The following is a 7922-nucleotide window of genomic DNA, read 5'->3' as shown; positions in this document are numbered from 1 at the left end:
CTGGCCACAGAGCAAATAGTTTATCTTTTGAAATGCAGTCCAACTTTCCATTCCACTTTGATCTGAAAATTAGTCGCCACAAGTGACACACATAAAGTGTGGTCTGATCACATTCCTGCGCAGATGGTTTGCTTGCCAGTGGCAGGAATTGGAGAGGAATGCGGGGCAGGACTGGCAGCTTGGTAGAGTACAAAGGCTTAAAGCTTGCGCACTTGAATCGTAGCTTTTGTTGAGGGGATGTATAGGCTTTTCTGCCCAGGTTGCTGAAGTGGCAAATGACTACACTATTTCTACAACTCCATGTTATCTTTGAAGTCTTTGTTCTTAATCAATGTATCTACTTCCCTACTCCTGCATCTACAATCGAATGGATCACTCTTCAGACAAATGGATGAAGCTTAATGGATAAAGGTTAATTTTGTTAATTATATTGGGATCTTTGTCATTAGACAGAAGTGAAGGAGGGCAGATTGCAAGCAGTGTTATTGGGCAAGTCCACAGATGACAGGTGGGTCGGAAAGAACTGCAGTTGCTGGTTTAAACCAAAGATAGACACAAAATGGTGGAGTAACTCAGCAGGACAAGCAGCATCACTGGAGAGCAGAAATGGGTGACCTTTTGGGTCTGATGAGGGTCTTGACCCGAAACGTCACCCATTCCTTCTCTCCAGCATTTTGTGTCTATCTTCGATGACAGGTGGGTGTTGCTTAATGGCCAGCTGATCAAAGTGCAGCTTCAGCATGTTCCAGTAAGGAGGAGGGATAAGACAGGCAAGGCAAGGGGACCGTGGATGAATAAGGAAGAGTTTGTCAGTTTTTTAAAGAAGGTGGCATCTGAAGAATGTAAAGTCAGTGGGAAAGGGATCAATCTCAGGTTATTGAGGGAGGCAAAAGAGGAGGTTGCAGGGATCAACAAAGATCTTTCTTTCTTCTCTAGCACCAGGCTAGTTCCTGGAAGACTGGAGAGTGGCCAATGTTGTTCCTTGGTTCAAAAAAGGAAGATGAGAGAACCCAGGGAACTATAGGCCGGTGAACCTCATGTCTGTAGTGGGAAAACCTTTGCAGTGAATTCTTTGAGATTGGATTTACTTGGGGAATTAGGGATAGTCAGCAAGGCTTTATACGCAGCAGGACATGCCTCACTAACTTGAATGAGTTTTTTGAGGAGGTGAGGAAGGAGATTGATGAAGGTAGGACGGTGGATGTTGTACACATGGGTTTTAGGAAGAGTTTTAAAACATGGTTGACTGAACCAGAAGATAATGATGTACAGGGTTCATGATGACTTGGTCGTATGGATTCAGAACGGGCTTATTCATAGAAGACAGAGGGTTGTGGTGGGAGGTGGACAATCTGGCTGGAAGTCTATGACCAGTAGAGTTCCTCAGGGGTCTATGATGGGAACTGGGCTGCTTGTGATATATATAAATGACTTGGATGTGAATGTAGTTGGGTTGGTGGGTATATTTGCTGACGACACCAAAATTGGAGCAATTGGACACCTTCCGGAGGGCAGCTGTGGCACACACCTTCTGCAGGGCCGCTGAGAATCGGAGGCCGCAGCCCCGCGGGTCGGAGGAGGAGCCCGCAGTCAACCACCCCTGGGTGAGCGGAGCCCAGAGCTGAGGCCTGTGTCGGTGCCACGGAGGTGCTCGGAGAGGTCCCAGCGGCGATAGTAGAGAGGTCGGCGCAGACCGACGGACGAGGATGGACAACGTGGAAGTGAGGACGTTGCTGCCGGGGGAAGGTGGACCCAGCGTGGGGGGAATGCCGTGTGGGAATGGGACAATAATGGGGGGTGGGGGGGGGGAGGGGAGGAGGAGGACTGCCGTGAGGGAGGGGAGGGGGGAGAACAAAGGGGGACCTCGTGCGGATACTTCGTAACTATGCAGGCGCCATTTATGTGGCGACTATTTGCATACCTTGAGTACACGAGCAAAGAATTTAATTGTGACTTGACACATGTGACAATAAAGTATTCAATCAATTAATCAATCAATTAATCAATTAATTGCAGATAGGCAGAAGGCTGTCAGAAGATATAGCAGGGTATAGCTACGGAAATGGCGGAGAACTGGCAGATGGAGTTTAACCCGAGCAAGTGCGAGGTGTTGCACTTTGGGAGGTTGAATGTAAGGAAAGAATATACAGTTAATGGCAAGACCCTTAACAGCATTGATGTGTAGTGGGATCTTGGAGCCCAAGTTCATAGCTGACTGAAGGTGGCAATACAAATAGATAGGGTGGTGAAGAAGGCATATGATGTGCTTGCCTTCATTGCTAGAGGCATTGACTATACGAGTCGGGAAGATGCAGCTCTATTGGACTTTGCTTAGCCCGCATTTGGAATTCTACATGCTGTTCTTGACACCCTATACAGGGAAGATGTGGAGGCATTGGAGACGGTGCAGAGGAAGTTTACCAGAATGCTGCCTGGATTAGAGGGTTTCAGCTACAGGGAGAGGTTGGACAGACTTGAATTATTTTTTCTGGAACATCAGAGGTTGAGAGGTGACGATAGAAGTATGTAAAATTATGAGAGAGATAAATAATGTAAGCAGTCAGACCTGTTTTCCCCAGGGTGGAAATCTCTAACAATAGAGAGCACATTTATAAAGTGAGTTTGTGGGGAAAGTTTGAAGGAGATGGTGATGCAAGTTTTTTTTCTACAGAGTGGTTGGGGCAGCGACAATCGTGCCGTTTTAGAGGCTTTTAGACCGGTACATTAAAGTGCATGGACTAGAGGGATATGGATCATGTACATGCCGATGAGATCAGTTCAACTTAGCATCATGTTCACCACAAACATTATGGACCAAAGGGTCCATTCCTGTGCTGTACTGTTCTATGTTCCCTCATCTTAAAAGTATGTTAATTTCCTGAAGACTTTTAGAAAAAGTATTAATTTTGTCATATATGTATAGGGGCAGCACAGTGGCATAGCCTTACAGCGCTAGAGACCCAGGTTAGATCCTGACTGCGGGTGCTGTCTGTACGCAGTTTGGAGGAGGTGCACGTGAACCTCTGCTGCGCCTGGAAAGACTGCTTGGGTCCTTGGATGGAGTCGAGGGGGGAGGTAAAGCGACAAGTGTAGCATTTTCTGTGGTTGCAAGGGAAAACACCAGGGAAGGGGGTGGTTTGGGTGGGAAGGGACCAATTGACCAGGGAGTTACGGAGGGAGCGGTCTCTGCGGAAAGCCGAAAGGGGGAGGAGATGGGAAGATGTGGCAAGTGGTGGAATCCCATTGGAGGTGGCGAAAATGTCAGAGGATTATCTGTTGTATGTGACGGCTGGGATGGTGGAAGGTGAGGACAAGGGGGACTCTGCTCTTGTTACGAGTGTGGGGGGGGGGGGGATGGGGAGTGAGAGCAGAATTATGGGGTATAGAAGAGAGACTCATCTATAGTCGAAGGGTGGAACCCCCGTTCCCTAAAGAATTAGGACATCTGAGTTGGATGATCAGCCATGATCATATTGAATGGCAGTGCAGGCTCGAAGGGCCGAATGGCCTACCGACTCCTGCACCTATTTTCTATGTTTCTATCTCCAATGCCCTGGTTTGGAACACCTCATCCTGGGTGCAGATGCGGCATAGACGGAGGAATTGGAAGTAGGGGATAGAGTCCTTACAGGAAGCAGGGTGGGAAGAAGTGTAGTCCAGATAGCCATGAGAGTCAGTGGGTTTGTAGTAGATGTCGGTCACTAGTCTGTTACCTCAATTGATCACAGTTTACATCACATGGAACCACATTGGTTCATAGTGCCATGTGATTAATCAGGAACTATAAATATATTTTTGTCAGTTGATTAGTGGACAAAAATTACATGAAGGTTAAAATACATGTGGCCCAATATTCTTAAAATGTGTAGGAAGGAACTGCAGATGCTGGTTTAAACAGTAGACACAAAAAGCTGGAGTAACTCAGCGGGACAGGCAGCTTCTCTGAGAGAAGGAATGGAAACAGTAGATGAGGTTGGGGGAGATACAAGTGAACCTCTGCTTAACCTGAACGGACTGTCGGGGTCCATGGGCAGAGTCAAGGGAGTAACTATAGTGACAGGTGTTGCATCTTCTTTGGTTGCAAGGGAAGATACCTGGGGTGGGGGTGGTTTGGGTGGGACTGGATGAGTTCCCGTTGCATCCGTTGTTCAAGATGTGGACTCTTATCCATTGGCGAGACCAAACGTAGACTGGGCGATTGTTTCGCGGAACACCTTTGCTCAGCCCACCTGAACCTACCTGATCTCCCGCTTGCCGGACACTTTAATTCTCCTTCCCATTCGAACACAAACCTTTCTGACCAAGGTCTCCTCCATAGTCAGAGTGAGGCTCAACGCAAATTAGTCATAGAGTAATACAGTGTGGAAACAGGCCCTTCGGCCCCACTCGTCCACACCAGCCAATAATGTCCCAGCTACACTAGTCCCACTTGCCTGCGCTTGGTCCATATCCCTTCAAACCTGTCCTATCCATGTACCTGTCTACAGTAACTGTTGCTTAAACAATGTGATAGTCGAGACTCTGGCAGTTTGTTCCATACACCCACCACCCTCTGTGTAAAAAAGTTACCCCTCGGATTCCTATTAAATCTTTTCCCCTTCACCTTGAGCCTATGTCCTCTAGTCCTTGGTTCCCCTACTCTGGGTAAAAGACAGTGCATCTACCCGATCTATTCCTCTCATGATTGTGTACACCTTTATAAGATCACCCCTCATCCTCCTGCGCTCCATGGAATAGAGACCCAGCCTACTCAACCTCTCCCTGTAGATCACACCCACTAGTCCTGGCAACATGCTCGTAAATCTTTTCTGAACCCTTTCAAGCTGTTTCTGAACCCTTTCCTATAACATGGTGGCCAGAATTGAACACAATATTCTAAATGCGGTCTCACCAATGTCTTATACAACTGAAACATGACCTCCCAACTTCTAAACTCAATACTCTAACTGATGAAGGCCAAAGTGCCAAAAACCTTTTTGATCACATCTGCCTGCAACTCGGCCTTCAAGGAACCATGCACTTGTAATTGGAGGAACAACATCTCATATTTTGCTTGGGCAGCTTACAGCCCAGTGGTTTGAATATTGATTTATCTCACTTCAGGTAGCCTCGTACACATTTGGTTTATAACACCATCTATTTTAGTATCATCTGCAAACTTACTAATCATGCCTTGTACATTCTCACCTAAATCATTGATATAATCCACAGACAGCAATAGGTCCAGCACCAACCCCTGAGGCACACCACTGGTCACATGCCTCCTGACTGATAAATAACCTTCCACTAACATGTAGCATATGATGAGCGTTTGACGGTTCTGAGCCTGTACTCGCTGGACTTTAGAAGGTTAAGGGGGGACCTCATTGAAACTTACAGAATAATGAAAGGCATAGATAGAGTGGATGTGGAAAGGATGTTTCCACTGGTGGGAGAGTCCAGGACCAGAGGTCATTGCCTCAGAATTAAAGGGCGCTCTTTTAGAAAGGAGGTGAGGAGGAACTTCTTTGGTCAGAGAGTAGTTAATCTAGTTAATTCATTGCCACCGAGGGCTGTGGAGGCCAAGTCAGTGGATACATTTAAGGTAGAGATAGACAAATTCTTGATCAGAATAGGTGTCGAGGTTTAAGGGGAGAAGACAGGAAAATGGGATTAGGTGGCAGAGATCAGCCATGATTGAATAGACTCGATGGGCCAAATGATCTAATTCTACTCCTATGACTTGTGAACCACCTCTACTTCCTGTCGTAAAATCATTTCTGTGTCCAGTCAGCAAGCTCTCCCTGGATCCAATGCGATCTAACCGAGACTAGCCTACCATGCGGGACCAGATCGAAGGCATGGCTGGTCCATATAGGCAATGTCCATGGCCTTAACCTCGTCAATCTGCTTGGTTACTTCTACAAAACCCTCAATCAAAATCATGGGACATGGGTAGGAAGGAACTGCTGATGCTGTTTTACACTGTACAAAATGCTGGAGTAACTCAGAGGGACAGGCAGCATCTCTGGAGAAAAGGAAAAGGGTGACGTTTTGTGTCAAGTCCCTTCTTCAGACTCAGAGGAGAGGGAAACTAGAGATATGAAAGGGTACAAAGAGCATGTAAGGTGTGAAAAGGGGAATATGAAAAATGAAGCAAACAATCAGTAAAATTAATCAAGTTCAAGCTCAAGTTCACGTTCATTGCCACATGCACCAATTGAGGAACAGTGGAACTAGTCGGAGAACTCTAGTGGGGGAAAGACGGAGAGAAGGAAAGCAAGGATTACTTGAAGTTAGAGAAGTCAATATTCAAAGATAGACACAAAATGCTTGAGTAATTCAGTGGGACAGGCAGCATCTCTGGAGAGAAGGAACGGGTAATGTTTCAGGTCGAGCCCCTTCTTCAGACTCTCTCTGAAGTTAATATTCATACTGCTGTGTTGTAAGCTGCCCAAATGAAATATGTGGTGCTGTTCCTCTAATTTGCATTGGACCTCACTCTGACAGTGGGGGAGGCTCAGGACTGGAAGTTCAATATGGGAATGGGAGGAAGAGTTAAAGTGTTTAGCAACCGAGAGATCAGGTAGGTTTAGGCGGGCTGAGCGGAGGTGTTCAGTGAAATGATTGCTGAGTTTGCGCTTGATCTCGCTGATATACAGGAGTCCACACCTGGAACAGCGAATACAGTAGATGAGATTGGAGGAGATGCAAGTGAACCTCTGTCTCACCTGAAAGGACTGTTGGGGTCCATGGACGGAGTCGAGGGAGGAGGTATAAGGACAGGTGTTGCATCTCCTGCAGTTGCAGGTGAAGGTACCTGGGGAAAGGTGTGGTTTAGATGGAAATGGATGCGTTTTAGTTTAGTTTATTGTTACGTGTACCGAGGTACAGTGAAAAGCTTTTGTTGCGAGCTAACCAGTCAGCAGAAAAACAATACATGATTACAATCGAGCCATTTAAAGTGTATAGATGCATGATAAGGGAATAACGTTAACCAGGAGGGAACGGTCTGTGTGCAAGGCAGAAAGGGGTGGAGGTAGGAAGATGTGACTAGTGGTGGGAACCCGTTGCAAGAGGTGTAAATGTCCGAGGATTACATGGTGTATGCGACGGCTGATACAGTGAAAGGTGAGGACAAGGGGGACTGTCCCTGTTGCAACTGGGGGGAGGGGGGAGCACGAGCGGAGCTGCGGGATATTGAGGAGACCCATGTGAGGGCCTCATCTAAGATGGAAGAGGGGAACCTCCGTTCCCTAAAGAATGAGGACATCTCAAATTTCCCGGTATGGAACACCTCATCTTGGGTGCAGATGCGGTGTAGATGGAGGAATTGGGAGTAGGGAATAGTCTTTGCAAGAAGCAGGGTGGGAAGAAGTGTAGTCTGGATAGCTGTGGAAGTCAGTGGGTTGATAATAGATGTCAGTCGGTTGTCTATCTCCTGTGATGGAGATCATAAGATCAATAAAGGGGAGGGAGGTGTCGGAGATGGTCCAAGTGAATTTGAGTGCAGGGTGGAAATTTTTGGTGAAGTTAATGAAGTCCGTGAGTTCTGCAAGGGTGCAGGAGGTAGCACCGATGCAGTCGTCAATGTAATGGAGATAGAGTTCGGGGATAGGGCCAGTGTATGCCAGGAACAGTGATTGTTTAACATAATCTACAAAGAGCAGGCATTGCTGGGGGCCATGCCAGTGCCCATAGTTACTCCTTGGATTTGGAGGGAATGGCCAGATTTGAAGGAGAAGGTCCAGCTCCATTAGGCAGAGGAGATTATTGGTGGAGGGACATTGGCTGGTTCTTGTCTCTCAAGTGAAAAAACATGATGAGCATCCCTAATCTTCCCCTGGGTATCCAAATGCAAATACATCTTATCCTTCAGGATACTCTCCAGTAACCTACCTACAATAGATATTAGGCTCACTGGTCTATAGCTCTCTGGCTTT

The sequence above is a fragment of the Leucoraja erinacea genome, chromosome 16 (genome assembly GCF_028641065.1).
Source record: "Leucoraja erinacea ecotype New England chromosome 16, Leri_hhj_1, whole genome shotgun sequence".
NCBI classification, from domain to species: Eukaryota; Metazoa; Chordata; class Chondrichthyes; order Rajiformes; family Rajidae; genus Leucoraja; species Leucoraja erinaceus.
This window is presented reverse-complemented; position numbering follows the sequence as displayed.